The sequence below is a fragment of the Anas acuta genome, chromosome 1 (assembly GCF_963932015.1).
Source record: "Anas acuta chromosome 1, bAnaAcu1.1, whole genome shotgun sequence".
Classification (NCBI taxonomy): Eukaryota; Metazoa; Chordata; class Aves; order Anseriformes; family Anatidae; genus Anas; species Anas acuta.
This window is the reverse complement of record NC_088979.1, coordinates 159059454-159074996: the sequence shown is the minus strand read 5'-3', so window position 1 is coordinate 159074996 and position 15543 is coordinate 159059454. Positions and strand designations below refer to the sequence as shown.

General features: G+C 37.9%; 1 long non-coding RNA gene across 2 annotated transcripts in view; it reads right to left on the bottom strand.

Annotated features, from left to right (window-relative positions):
- LOC137850280 (uncharacterized) overlaps positions 1–15543 on the bottom strand; it is a 132577-nt gene that overhangs the window by 50336 nt on the left and 66698 nt on the right. For both annotated transcript variants that reach the window (XR_011092433.1, XR_011092432.1), the window contains exons 2-3: positions 10030–10117; positions 8844–8895 (exon numbers count right to left, since the gene is read on the bottom strand). This is a non-coding gene — a long non-coding RNA (uncharacterized lncRNA). The remainder of the gene's footprint in view (positions 1–8843; positions 8896–10029; positions 10118–15543) is intronic.

Sequence of the window (15543 nt, the reverse complement as noted above, 5' to 3'; positions counted from 1 at the left end):
GAATAATTCAAAATATCCTGTGCTTGCCTTACTGAGGAAAATACCACAGAAGAGAGAGATCAGTTGTCCTCCTCTGTTCATTATTTATCATACTCTTATGTCTGGAAAGTGTTTACCTTTCTCTTTAAATGCACATCTGCAAGACACCACATGATCTATTCCACTTAAATACACACACAGAATTTCAAGAAACACTGCCAAGTTCAATATTCCTTTGTTTAGGAGGCTAGACTTTCTACATTGCTAACCAACAGTATTAAAAACATCATCTAATATTACCAAAGCTGAGAGGAGGAGCACTGCTAAGCTTTTCAGCTGAGTATCTAGACTCATCTATACTTCATATACAGTTTCTATACTTCATATAATTCTTTTAATATAAATAAGTTGATTCCTTAATGGAAAAACAAGCAAACAAACAAACAAACAAACAAACATTCTTCGTATTCCAAAGCTCAGAATTTTCAATTACTCAAAGTAATTAGGGGAAAAAAATAAAAAATTGAAAAATGCAATAAACATTAAAAGGGTTGATAAAAATAGATGCAGTAATAACAACTACTTTGAAATTGTTGTCAGGTCTTGGGTTTGGTTTTCTTCTTTTTTTGTTTTTTGCCTTTAAGATTATAGATTTCAAATTCATGAAACATTTCTTCTATTCAGTAGCCAAACATATCACAACTGACTACATACTACTTTAAGAAATGCAGGTTTATTGGCTTAAATATATTAATTTTAGTCTGTTGGGATGAGAGGGGAGGAGAGGAGAGGAAGAGAACTGTTATGTAATTCCCACCAGATATCATGCACGTACGTTTTAGAGGCATGCCTAATTCATTGCTTAAGGAGTAGACAGAGGCATCTCTAGAGCTAGTCATGTGGTCTTTTTTAACTGGAAGTCTTGAGAGCTTACTGCCTCTACACCATCAGGCAGGATTTTGCAAACATATAAGGAAACAGAACTCAAAAGGGTCTTCCAGCAAAATCCCCTTCAATTTAAATGAATAAAATGGTCTGCTACACAATCAGTAGCACTGTACCTGCCATCCTTATAGAGAGCCAGCCAGCCTGGAGGTCCACAAGACAAAGCAAGCTAGCAAAAGTGCATCACTCAGTACAGGACTAAGTTTCATGCCTGCTCACGTCTCGGTAATGACTTCTGAACTGCTCAAGTAGTCAGCACTGGTCTCTTACCAGATGTAAAAGGATATATTGAACAGTTTTAAGGCATACTGCTCTTTAAAAATCAACTACGTTATCTTCTATGAGCAGGTGACATGTCTGGTGGATGAAGGAAAGGCTGTAGACACTAACTAGACTTCAGCAAAGCCTTTGACACGGTCTCCCACAGTATACTCCTGGAGAAGCTGGCAGGCCATGGCTTGGGCAAGTACACTCTGCTGTGTTAAAAATTGGCTGGATGGCCAGGCCCAGAGAGTGGTGGTGAATGGAGTGGAATCCAGCTGACAACCAGTCACCAGTGGTGTTCCCGGGGATCAGTGTTGAGGCCCAACCTCTTTAATATCTTAATTGATGAATTGGATGAGGGAATTGAGTGCACCCTCAGTAAGTTTACAGATGACACCAAGCTGAGGGGAAGTGTTGCTGAAGGGTAGGAATGTCCTGCAGAGGGACCTGGACAGGCTGGGTCGATGGGCAGAGGCCAGTGGGATGAGGTTCAACATAACCACGTGCCGGGTCCTGCACTTTGGTCACAACAACCCCACGCAACATTACAGGCCTAGGGGAGAGTGGCTGGAAAGCTGTACAGAGGAAAAGGATCTCGGGGTGTTGGTGAACACTCACCTGAACATGAGCACATGAGCTGGCAGTGTACCCAGGTGGCCAAGAAGGCCAACGCCATCCTGGCTTGTATCAGTAATAGTGCAGCCAGCAGGACCAGGGAGGTAATCATTCCCCTGTACTCTGCTCTGGTGAGGCCACACCTCAGTACTGTGTTCAGCTTTGGGCCCCTCAGTAAAAGGACACTGAGACATTGGAGCACGTCCAGAGAAGAGCCCTGGCGAAGGCCCTGGAACGCAAGTCCTGTGGGAAGCAGCTGAGGGAGCTGGGCTTGTTTAGGCTGGAGAAGAGGAGGCTCAGGGGAGACCTTATTGCTCTCTACAACTACTCAAAGAAAGGTGTGGGGAGCTGAGGGTTGGCCTCTTCTCACAGATAACTAGTGATAGGGCTAGAGGGAATGGCCTCAAGTTGTGCCAGGGGAGGTTCAGGTTGGAAATACATCCACATACCCAATGATTGATGTGTGATTCAAAAAGTAAATGTCGTTCCTCTGTACTTCCTAAAGCAAATGTCAGGTGGCTTTAACTGTAGTCTGAAGCCTACTGCTTCAGTACACAAATCCAACTTGCACATTGCTTCTAATATTCCTATTAATTCTTAACCACAAAGCCATTTTGATGAAGCCGTGCTAAACAAAGCTATAAGAAACAGGGGCACAGGTATACTCCACCAAGAACACCAATAATAGCAGCCTGTTAGCTCAAGTCTTGGTGTATTTGCAAGGCAGAAGTGTTTAATGATCAACATACACAGCTCCTAGCTCTTGAATGTTCCCAACATTTCTGCATACATTTTTCATCTGCAAAATGAGTACATAAAATGTCTTGGCTACCTCCATCCCCTCTACTTCCTAAAGCGGGATTTTTGAGGCATCATTTCTCCATTAAATATTAGCTCACAGGAAAAAAAAAAAGCAAAAATTTGTGCTCTGAGGAGTTTGGCAAATGAGCAGTAAATATTTACCAGCTGCTAAGATCAGCTGGCTGTTTTGAATTTAATCTAAGTATAATTAAACAAACAAACAGACAAGATATCAGAATTTCATTTCACAGTGTGGAGTAATACCATTCAAGCATTCTTTTATTTTAAATTTATATGCACATTAATGACCATCAATGCAAATTTTTTTCTTTCACTGCTACAGAAGTATTATGTTTTGGTTAGCTAACAACTACCATGAAAATAACTTAATAAGTCATTGTGAGATGTTTTAAGAGTACTGTTTGAGAAACATTTCGTTTTTAAGAAATTCACTGTCATAACAGAAAAACAGTTTGCCAAAGCAAACTTGCCTCCAAAGAAATCATGGTTTTCTTTAAATGAATATCAATTCATCATCTAGCAAACATTTTCTGAATTAAAACTGTAGCTTTCTGGCTTGCTTTATTTAATCAGAAGTTTGCTCAACATGATTTCTTTAAGAAAGAAATTGTTAAAGTCTTTCTTGTGTTTTGAGGGATTTTTTAAACATTTGAAATAACAATGTCATTTCTCAGTTTCAAGGGTTTCATAATCTAAGTCATACATTAATGAAAGCAGTGAGTGGGTTTGAGCTTTTGACAAAGCACAATCTTTTCCTAATTTGTTCAGGCACTGGACTTAAATAGATGCTAGTGAAATTAAAGTAAAGCAAGGTACACTAATCCTTCCTTCTCACGGTTCCTAGGCTTTTGTATCTTGTCATGTCACTATTCCCTGTCTTGAAAGGGAAAAACAATTATACCAGGCTTCATCTGAACATCAACAGCTGGTGAAACCAACCAAAATATCAGTACTCATCCACCCCAGGTTAGCTTTATAAAAGATATAATTCATATTTTTACTGAAAACTGAGACCACTAAAATGGTAAAAATTAAAAGACCTTTTCACAGATGTGGAGGATCTGGACTTAACTAGAATATTTATAATGTAGAACTGGTACATATGTTTCTTGTAACTGCAGTACAGAATGAGGAAAGCCACTTAAATTCCATGACAGCTAAATTCCCAGCCCAATCGCCCTTACGATCTTACAGCACAAAATTATTAATGCTTCTCCTCCACAACGTTCAGGAAAATCATTTATGTTTTGACATTAAATATAAATATATATATTAAAAAAATAATAATAATAAAAAATTTGAACCAGATTTATTTTCTAGCACTTTTTTCAAGTTTGTTTGTTGTGGATTTCTTTTGGTGACTTGTTGACTTTATTCATTAACAGACTTCCTGATTAAAAAATAACAAGATGCAAAGAAAAACTAAGTATATTTAAAAATTGCTTCTAAAAACATATGCACACAGTCAGACAAACATGATGAAGATCAAACAGGATCATTTCTAGCAGACAAGTGATGAAATATTTCTTTTCAGCTTCCAGAGAACAAAACTGAAAACACCAGAAACATGCAGCTGAATATGTGATAACACTAGTCTCCTAAGAAATAAGAAAACTCTTATTCAACACACAAGGTTAGTGGCATACTATGAAGTTGACTTTTGATATTTTTCTTGATGACATGGGCTTCTAGCTCAACTAAGAAGAAATGATAAGCTCAGATACCTCATCATTGCACATAAAACCATACATTAGTGTTGCGTAAGAGAGGATGGGAGATGGAAGTCACTCAGATACTACCTGCTTGAACCTCAATGCGAAGAGTGAGTAAGGAAAACAAATAAAGAATTAGGTCAAGAGAGAAAGAAAATAATGTTGTCCACTGCTTTTCTTTTTTTCTCAGCATTTCCAGCTGTGTCTAGGAGAGGCTGGGGCTATTGGCCTACACTGAATGTAGATAACTACCAGTAATCTGGAAGTGGCTAATTAGCTCTTGGGTGCCAAAGCTTCAGGATCCAATCCAACTTTTAATTTTATCTCATCTCCATCCTTGGAAATATTCAGAAGCCATCTGGACAGTCCTGGGCAGCCTGCTCTTGATGACCTTGCTCAAGCAGAGGTCAGGGCTAGATGATCTCCAGAGGTCTCCTCCAATATCAACCATTCTGAGACACTGTGATTTGATAACTAGGAAGTCTCACTATTGAGAAGGAATTAAACACATGAGATCAGGGCTCTGATCACACCTTGATGGTGGAGTTTAAGCTGGCTAAATTTGGTTTAGTTGTCTGAGCCCACATCCAGTTGTTGCTGTTAAGAGCTGTGAAGAAAGTGAGAAAGGAGGGGCTACCCCAGATTTCTGGCTGTGGCTGCTCTGCTGGGTCCCCTCTCTGCCACACTGCTGATGGGCTCTCTCCCACCACCCTCATTCTCACCTGGGCCCAGACCCCCCTGGCTTGGCTTCAGAGCTGCCCCGACTCACTGTGGTCATTCTGGGCAATCACTGGGCAGTCTCTGATCCCAGACCTAATCCCAGGAATATAAAAAGGATTCTAACCTATGATATAATTCTAACAATTCCAACCTATGATATAATAAAAACTAAATGCATAAAGGACAAAAGCATATTAGATTTATCTGGTAATAACATAGGGAATGGGAATGCAAAATATTAGTGAATGTTATATTTTTAAGATTTTTTTTTTTTTTGTCTTTGAAGAGGTTAAAATACTCTAAAGACTATAAACATATTACAGCAAAAGTATAAAACGGACATCTTGTAGCTAGAGGGGCATAGTTAAGGCACAGTCACCCAACGACACAGTAAGTAGCAAGTGAGAAGAAAAATCTGGTTAAAAACATCAGGACAACCTCCCATTTTAACAAAAGACTGCCTTAGATTAAAAAAAAAAAAAAAAAAAAAAAAAGTATTTTTTCATTAGAGAAAGAAAATGGAGGGGAAATGTTCTAATGTTCTGAAGTTCTTCCAGAGTAAACTCCACAGTTCGCAGTGTATTTAATTTCTTGGGAATATATATCAGGTTCATTCTGCTGGAACTGGTAGAGAAAGAAGGAAAAGGAGATATTCCCACAAGCTTCAAAAAAAAAAAAAAAAAGTATTTCTTTTTACCTATGAAGCAACCATGAGAAAAATGAAGAAAAATGAAGGTACTATTGAGCTTCAGAATGGCCTTTTTTTTTTTTTTTTTTTTAAATGTAATGTAAATTTAACTGAAAAGCCAATTATTAAGAATGATTGGCTCTTCCTTTTATTAGAGATAGATTTTTTTCTATTTTTGTAAATGTCTAGAAAAGGGGTGGGGGGAAGGGGTTGTTCTAAGAGCAGCCTGCAGTGCCCTGTCTGAGTTTTCTACCCTCATAACCTGCTCCAGGCATGCACACTTCATGTCTTCCAGAATTAACTAGGAAAAGATTACTGTGGTTCTCTCGCAAACATCACTCATGGTTCTCATGTGAATTTATTTTAAATGCAGTATTTTAAAGGTAGATGTTTAAGATCAGGTATTTAAAAACACAGTCAAGCACCTGAGCCAACAGAGAAGCAGTTTTCAGAGCTACTTACCTATCACCAATGCAGAGCCAAGCTGGGGAAGACAGGGCTCTTAAGAACTGACATTTCAGGCGAGAACAAAGAGAAAAGTGGAAGGTGACTCAGCCTGTCGCTATAACCACAAGTTTGCCTGATGACCCGATCTCTGGGTTGACCCAACCTGCTCACAAGTAACTGCCTTCAAATTCTTGTTGCATTAGGAGCATATTTTGGTGAAGGGGGTACAAATACTTCTCACAGCTTGTATGCCATTTCTGTTTCTTGACAGAATTTCTCCAAAATCCCTGAAGATCCAAATAAGATTTCTGTGAGTCAAAAAAAAAAAAAAAAAAAAAAAAAAAAAAAAAGCAATGAGAAAGACAAAACTGCTTTTTCTCCCCTGCAGCTCCTCCAAGTATTTTTTAATAGACCTTCAGTAAAAGATCTCCCTACACATTTTCACTATGAAATGCCACCTCTCCTGGCATTTGACTAGAGGCACCATGAAATCCTTTTCTGGTGAAAGAAGGAGGAATGCACGATGGGGGCACAGGACAAATTAGGGTGCCAAGGAAAACAGAAACACTTAGACATTCAAAAATATCTTCAAATTTAAAAGCTATTTTCAGAATTCAAACATTTTCCAAAACCCAAAATATTCCATTGCTGGAGTGTAGGAGACACACATAATGCATACACAATGTGTTCAACACATACATTCCTATTTATTAAACAGACTTGTTTCTCCCTTTGTGGAGAAGCTTCATTTCTAACTCCATTCAACCAAGACTGAAATGTGGAAAACAGCATGGCGGTGCTTCATGTAGTTGCTCTCAAGCTAAATACAATCTGTAAGACAAAGTAAGGAGCCTCACAAAATTTGAGGTTCTCACCTGACATGGAATTTCCATCAAGAATCAAACCATTAAAAAAAAAAACACCGTCATCACTAGCACACAGTTAAAGTACCTCTCTCAGGCTGTGATGTCTGAATGTCAGCTGAGCTGAGCTGTTAAGGAAGTCTGAAAATAGGAACTCTTGCTACAGTTCCATCTTTGCATCTGCAGACAGCCTTACAATTTATTTATTTTTCCATACTAGTGGTGAACAGTACTGCCAGAGAGGAAGTGGGACTGTGCTTCCAGCCCTTTGGAGTTGGAAAAGCTTGGGTATTATTTTCATTCTATTTTATTTTATTTTTAATCACTAAGGCATTATCCTGTGTGCTCCTGAAAGGTAGTGAGTAAGGATTTAGGTGTGTATCTTTGCTTTTCCTACTCATGGATCCAACGTGTATTGTCTTATTTGTATTCACAGAAGGTTCTGATCTGCAAATATCCCAGACAGAAATAGCCTCACTGGGACAAACAGCAGGTTCAGTCAATGCAGTGCAGGCAATGTGCAATAGTGCTGCAATAAAAAAAATTTGCTATTCTCAACTTTTCTACAAGCTACTAACTCTCGTGTCTTCTGATCTCTGGCTGCAGATGTTATCTTTATATCAATTTAAAAAAAAAAAAAAGAGAGAGAGAGAGAGAGAGATTTTAATTTCCCAGCTGAATTTTTAAAAGGCCAAACTATTGCACTTCTTATGACCCATTTAAATTCATTACAAAAGTAACTAACATACATATAAGATCCCATTGCATCACTTGGAATAACATTTATAATTCCCACACAGCACCTTTAAACAATGCAATTCCCCTAAATTCAAGACGATAGAAAATTTTCAAGTCACAGATAAACTTGTATGTTCCATGTCATATACATTATTTGAGATTCAATTATTTAAGGTCTGATCACACTAGGTCTGATCTCAATAGAGGCAAAATATGGTCCTTAGTTTCTAAAATAATTATGGCCAGAAATTGTATTGAAGAAAAAAAAAAAAAAAAAAAAAAAAAAAAAAAAAAAAAAAAAAAACTTGAGCAGGAATTTTCCTGCAAAGACATCTGCCTGAAAAAGTTAACATAAAAGTACAAAGCAAGCACTATTGCATACTGCAAAACTTCAAATACATACAAGTGCTATCTCTAAACCCAAATCAGAAATGGACAGTTAAAAATAATCCTGACAAACTGGTGAAGAAGTTTTATTCTGAACTAATCCTAAGCATTTTTCTTTTGTTGCTTGTATGGATATGTCCTTGTTTTTCTACAGATATGGATGCCCATTAAAGAAAAGCTTACATGGTTTATTTGATAAAGGAGCAGCAAGCTAGTGATCGCCTGACTCAGCTATGACACTCAACTAAGTGTCAAACATATTTCTTCATGTACATCTATGGTGATAACAGGAGTAGACTGTACATACTCTACAACAGTGAAAACTGTGCTTATCCACCACTTTTCATTGCCATCCATGAATTACAGCATATGAAAATAAGTATTGTTGTTAATTTTCTCCTCCACAGTTTGTTCTCTCCATCTCACCCATGGGAAAGAAAACAAATCAAAACAAAACAAAGCGAAACAAAACAACAAAGAGCAATGTAGCCAAGAGAAATGGGCTGTTTGGGAAGAAATATTTTTACTACATACCGATTTCTTAAGAGAGAAAAATCAGGAGGTCACTATAAAGTGATCTCCCAAAACATTACCTGTTCAAGAATTTTTTCTGCACCTCCTTTGGTTATACTCCTAAAGAGAAATGACCTCCCGTAGACTTACTGTTTCAATTTATACAGTCATCTCAGCTTCCCCAAGGTAATGCTGCTAGATTCTGGAAAAGAAAAGCTGTGCTGAATTAAAAAATTTAGTAGTTGAGATTTCTCAGGCTTCTTAGCAAAATGATACTTCAGAGTTTAATAATAAAGAACGTCTCTTCTGAAGTCTCATAACGCTTATGATTTATAAATTAGATGTAGAACATACGCTGCCTCTAAATAATACTCAACATGTTTGCATTTACATTAACTATTAAGCTGTTGAAGATTAAGACAGCATTATTCTTTAACGTAGCAGCTCTAAGAGAAAGCATTTATTCAAGGATAAGCAGTAATAATAAACAATAATTGTTGCTATTTTCTAAGAAAAAGTGCCACCAACTGTCACCTGGATGGTGTAAATACACACATGCAACTTACAGATATGAAGACAGAAAAGGAAAGGAATGCTTTTTAAAAAATAAAATAAAATAAATAAACAAACCACAAATAAATACTGTTACTGTTCTTTGCCTTCTACTTCACATTTGTTAAAAAACTATTAAGGAACAGCCCAGAGAACATATTTCACAATGACAACGAAAAAACTATGAGTTTTGACAAAAAACACTCAGTTGAAGAATGAATTCTCACCACTGCTTTCTCAGTTCATAGACCTTTCTGTCTGAAACAATTTTCCCTTTGTATAATTGCACAAAAACAAAAAAAATAAATAAAAGGTAAATAAAAATTCCTTTTTTGAATAATTAGACTTCAAAAATATAAAGCTGATATATTATTACTCCACATATACAAAGATATCAGTGGTGACCTCCAGGGTTGAATGCAGGGGAAATGCGCAAACTCAGAGAAGAAAAAAAACAAACAAACAAACAAAAAAACCAGAGTATCTTACAAATATATGTATAATGAATGCACAGAATGCTACTAGAAGGAAAAATCTACTATCAAGATTCCATAGTGAAAAAATTGAAGGTACTTTATATTGCCTGATCCTCCAACATACAAGTTGTCTGTAGAAGAACACGTCAAATAATTCCTATTAGATATACAAAGCAATGAGCCACCAAATGCTTGTTTATCAAAGCTGTTTCATCAGAACTAAAAAGAGAGAAATCTTACATGATCACTTGATAAACCTACACCTTTGTATCAGCTTTCCTGGTCTGTGATCATAACAATACACTTACCTGCAGAAGGTATAAAAATACTGTAAAACTATCTGATGTCCCACAGTATAATCCAGTGCTTAAGTGTTTTTTCTTCCAAAAGCATTTCCTGTGCATAAAATAAAAATGCATTTAGTCTACATTTTTAATACAGAATGTACAGAATATGATCATATTTTTTCTACAATTATGTGAAAAAAATATTCAGAAAAAATATTCAGAATATTTTTACCACTTCTAGCAAAAACATGTAACAACATTAAAATAAAGCAGTTAAGAACTAAACTGAGCATCAACGATGCTGCTGTGGTTTCCAAATAATTACTCATTTTTTAACAATGTGATCTGTAGAAGCATTTTAAACTCCATTTGACAACGTAAATTAATGCACATTACTGTATTAATAATTATTATACTAAAAAAATAAAGATAACATATGAAAGGCCTCTTTGCCAAGAAACTGACCTGTTCAGGCTTATTCCAGTGCTTTATTTGCTCCTAATTACCGTTCAATATTCCTTTCCCAAGAGCACATTAATAATAATAAAAGGAGGCTAACAGCTATGATGGCTGATTTAGAGGTTCAAATTCTTTACTGTAGCAATGGGATGGTTTTTAAAAAGGCAAAATGCCAGTCATGAGATCCTACCAGACTATTGGTAAAATACTGACAGCAGCACTACAGTAAATCAATCAACAATGCAAAAAGCTGACAAAGAAAGAAAGGAAAAATAAAGGCTTGCACAACTTAGCAGTTTACGTGCTTTTGTGAATAAATTGTGCTGCCTAACAACATTTTATCTTTCATTACAGGAGAATTCCAGATTTGGGTGTTAGGACAAGTTAATAAAATAAAAATAAATTTCAAATTCAGGAATACATACAAAAAATAATATTCTCTTCAGTCACTCAGGAAGAAGGAATAAAGACAGTCACATTTCAAAACAGTAACAGCTATTAAAAATGGCTGTCCAAACCAGAACTCCTTTTTTTTTTTTTTTTGGGGGGGGGGGGGTCAGCATTTACAGGTTGCTATTTTTAACTAAATTATTTGTATTAAACTTGAAATCTAGTTGGGAATTAGAACTCTCTCAGTTAGGGCTAATTGCCTTTGCCTCACATGCATAAAAACTCACTAGATTAAATTACAAGCAATCAGTGGTATTTTTCATTTGAAACAGCCCTTGGTGAGCCTCATTTATAAACAAACAAGACACAACATTATTAATTTATTAATGGACTCAGTGTAGTATATAATAGCATCATTAATACCAAAGTCACTTCTGTTCATGTAACTAATCAGAGTTCTGGGAGGAGAAATATTTCCATGACAAATGTTTGAGAAAAAAATATGGAAACAGTAAGTAGTCAAAACAAGTTTTTAAAAGGCCTAGTGGGACCAGTGGCTGACAAACTTCAGTAGAGAAAAAAGCTAGGCACAGCGGCCAAAATGGGAAAACATAGCATCGACATGTTCATCTGAGGTACCCCTACAGCACATGAGTACAACCTGACTGTTGAAAACAGTGACACTAACAAGCTTTAGAAAGCAAAGACCAGGACTGAGAATTTTTGCTTATTTTTTTCAGGCACTGTGAGCACTACTAAACAGTCCTTGCCACCCCTGACCAGACTGCCCTTCACACTGCCAATGGCCCAGAACCCCTTTTCAGGGCCACTGGTCCCCTGTTACACCACAGAAGCACCAGCCTCCAGCCCTGCCTCTGGTTCTGCCTCCTGAATGTCCCTTGGACCTATCTCCTGAATAGGCCACCTCAGTCTGTTCCTGTCTCCATTCATGTCCCTGATCCTGTCTCCTTTTGCTCCATGCTGGGTCCTTTGGATGTACCCCAGACCTTGGTCATCAATCACCTTGTTTGGAACTGTGGATGGAGCCTGCTTTGCCCACCAAGTGCAGACCCCATAGGACTGTTCCTTAGGTGAGGGCACAGACTGTGTTGGGGTCACCCAGCTCCTTGTCCTCTAGGGACCTTGCTGCTCCCTGACAATTTTAACACAAACAGAAGCAGACAAGCATGTCAAAGGCAGTTGGTGTGGTACTGGAACAAAAGCTTTATGTTCACATAATAAACAGAATTTCCATCGCATCTGCCTATGCACAGATTTCAATTGTTTAGCTTATGATGCAGTTTTTTGCTTTGTTTTGACTATATTGCTAAATTTTGCTGCATATTTAAAATACAGCCATTTTAGAAGATTCTACAGAAACTGCGTACACTTTCTAAGCCCACAGTAAACACTGACCTTAGTGGCTCCATTTCAATTCTTTTTTTTTTTTTTTTTTTTAATAATTATTTTTCATGTCAACTATATTAAAGATGTAACAAACTCCATTACATGTTGCTTTTTTTTGTTTTGTTTTGCTTCTTTTTGTTCTCAGCCTGAATATTCCTCTCATCCTGTCTACCATCTCCCTGAAGCTGCCTGCAGGGGCAGCAGAAAACACCACAGCTATGCACATCATGCAGGTGACTCTCGCTCTCCACATGGCTCCTCAGTAAGACTCAGAATTACCCAAATTCCTCTTGGATGATTGCTTGTTTGGAACCAGCCATCCTGCAAGAGCCTCGCTTGGCTTTTTATGAGACTGGCTGATGGTAATGTATGCACCCAGAAAGTACTCAATGCTTGATAATGAGCCCTGTGTGGCAGGGGTGGAGAACAGCCTGCCCCAGACCTCTTTGATGTGCTGCTCCTGATTCACCACCAGCATGAGGAGAGCACTTGGCAGCCCAAGCCATATCTCTCTTGGGTAGACATAAAACAGAAACACAGAGTTTGTTTTAAGACCTTGCAGCCTTTTTCTGGCACCAAAAGGAACAGGTGAAAGAAAGAAAGTTGGGCAAAGGAAAGCAATAGTTTATAAAATTAAACCCTGTTCAGTGAACAGCTTTCCAAGTCACATCTTGTCATTTTGTCTCCTGGCTCCATGTGGCCCAACTGGCAGGTCTTCACAGGCGTCGTGTCAGAGATGACCGGCAGAGGGATGCAGATCAGGGGGAGGGAGGATATCAGAGGAGTTAGAAGGCTTCCTCACAAATTAGACAGTGAGAGAAAATGTAAAAGACACAAAGGGGAGAAACGGAGCACTGAAGGGCTAACAGCACAAGCAAAGCAGAAGAAGCTGTCAATATTGCAACAGCTTGATAAATTAGGCTTTTTCAGCTGTTAAAAGTCAATTGACAGCTCAGCTACATCCTCTGTCTCTGGTGAGTTTACAAACGAAAATTCTTCCTCCTCCTCTTTCCAGGTACACTCCCATTTTACAGGCAATTTCAGACTCCAGAAGCAGTTAATCTTTCCATCATAGAAACCCTGGCCCCACCAGGCCCCAGCTCAGCACCAGCTGACCCCTCCCCTCACACTCAATGTTCTCAACAGCCATCAGCTCAAACATCCACAGACCTTTGCACTGCCAACAAGGGAATGGTATAGGTAACAGCCTAACTCCTGTTAGACATGGCAGGCAAGGGCACCAGGCAGCTTTGCTTCACAGAAATACTGTTCATTTAATCATTTACAAAGCTCACCTGATGTGAAGGGAATAGCTTTACGAGTCACTTCCGTGCAAGCTCTGGCACATCCCTGACAGGGCTCATTTGCTGGGTACATTCATGCCACAGGACTCGCACCTGATTGTTGGAGGAACCAGCTGCTTGTACTAGATGCTTCACAGGTTGGGGCTTCACTTCAGGCTAATTCTCCTTTACCCCACAAACACAAAAATCTCTGCCTTTAAGAGCACCAACTTTAGGGTAACAAAGATCAAACCCACAGACTACCTTCACAACCAGGTTAGACAGGTTATAACACAAGCACTCTTCTCTAGGACAAGCATCAACTCCTTCTTCTCCCTTCCCTTTCACCCAATACTGGCAGGAAAAATGGCTTAGGTTATTGTGCAAGCATATTCCCACTTCTCCACGCTACAGCTTGGGTGCCCACTCATAAATTTCCAGCAAAAATGAAAGAAGATACCAAAGTTTCTGAATGGTGGAGACAATCAGATGCTCCTTTTCTGAGAAAAGGCAGCTGGAGTTCAACATTATGCACAACACAGTCTGTAAAGAACAAGGCTTCATCAGTTCTGCTCCTCAAAGGCATAAAGAAAAATATTTTTAGTGTGTCAAAAGCTACACACATTGGGACAGAGATAAAAAAAAAAAACAGTCTGAAATCCCTAAATGAATATAGAATGCAGAATTCAAGCTCTTCAAAAACAAATTCTTCATATTTATAGCCAATATTTCAAACTCCTCATGATTCTCTGTCAAGAGCATGGATAAGGCAGAAAAAAAGTAGGACTTGCATAAATACAGCAAATGTCAGATGCCACATTTTGGATTCTTAATTTTCCCTAGGACTGTGAAGAGTTCTGCGCACATTACTGATGAGATGCATTAGGTTTTTCCTGATAAGGATAGATTGTTTCCCTCCATTATACCAGTTTTGCAAATTCTGTATCAATCTATAGACATTCTCAATCATTGCTCTCAGCTTTTCCGGGGGGGGGGGGGGGGGGGGAGGGAAGCCGAACAAGGAAAAATAACGAAGACAGTATGATATATACTTTTTTTTTCCCCCATATCCTCCTCTGAAAGGACAGGAGCTGGGGAAAGGAAGGAGAAATACCACATCAGGAACTTTGTTTATTTTTAAAAAGTCATCCTAAATTGATTTAGCCTAGAAAGTTCAAACATACTTTGGTGTGCTGGGTTTTAGTGAGGGCTTATTTCTCTGATTAGCTTTGGGATACTAAAAGAATTGATTAACATTTATTCCTGCATAAATTATGATGGTAATTGATTCTTCATTCCCACCTGCAATTGATCTGAAAGCACGTGACAGATGCAGTCCAGAAAAGAAAGATATAGTGTCCTCACAAAGAAAGGGAGTAAGCTAGGAGGTAACTATCAATCAACTAACCAAGAAATGTTTTCTGTGCATATCCATATACCCTTCTCTTATCATATTTTAAAAAAAGACAGAAAAAGAAACAGAAAAAGTAACATAATTTATGCTTGATGAACAAAAACAAGGGTTTCACATGGTGAGAAAGAAGCTCTGTTCACTCCTATGGCATTGAAAATGGAACAGCACTTAGCATACAACATTCTATACATAAAATTGAATAGTAATTATTCCTTTTACAAATTTATCTGCCTATGATTAAATATCATAAAGCCGTTAGATATGAATAAGTCTGAAAATTGTATACATTTAATAAGCAAGAAAGACCGTTGAATCATGACAAGAATTGTCTTCTTTGGTCATTCATGTAGTAAGAATATGCAGGAAGAGAAACTCAAACTATTTTGTGCCTATGAAGAGAAAAAGGACACACAGTTCCATGAGCACAGAAAAATATAAGCTGTTTGGATGTGGGTAGTGTTACTTGGTAATAGCAGGAGGTTGCAGCAGAATGCTTTTTCCTCCATTTAATTCCCAAATTTTTTTTTTGCTCCACAAATTATCAAAGGCTCTGCTCTTTCTTACTCTACAAGTCCTCTTCAT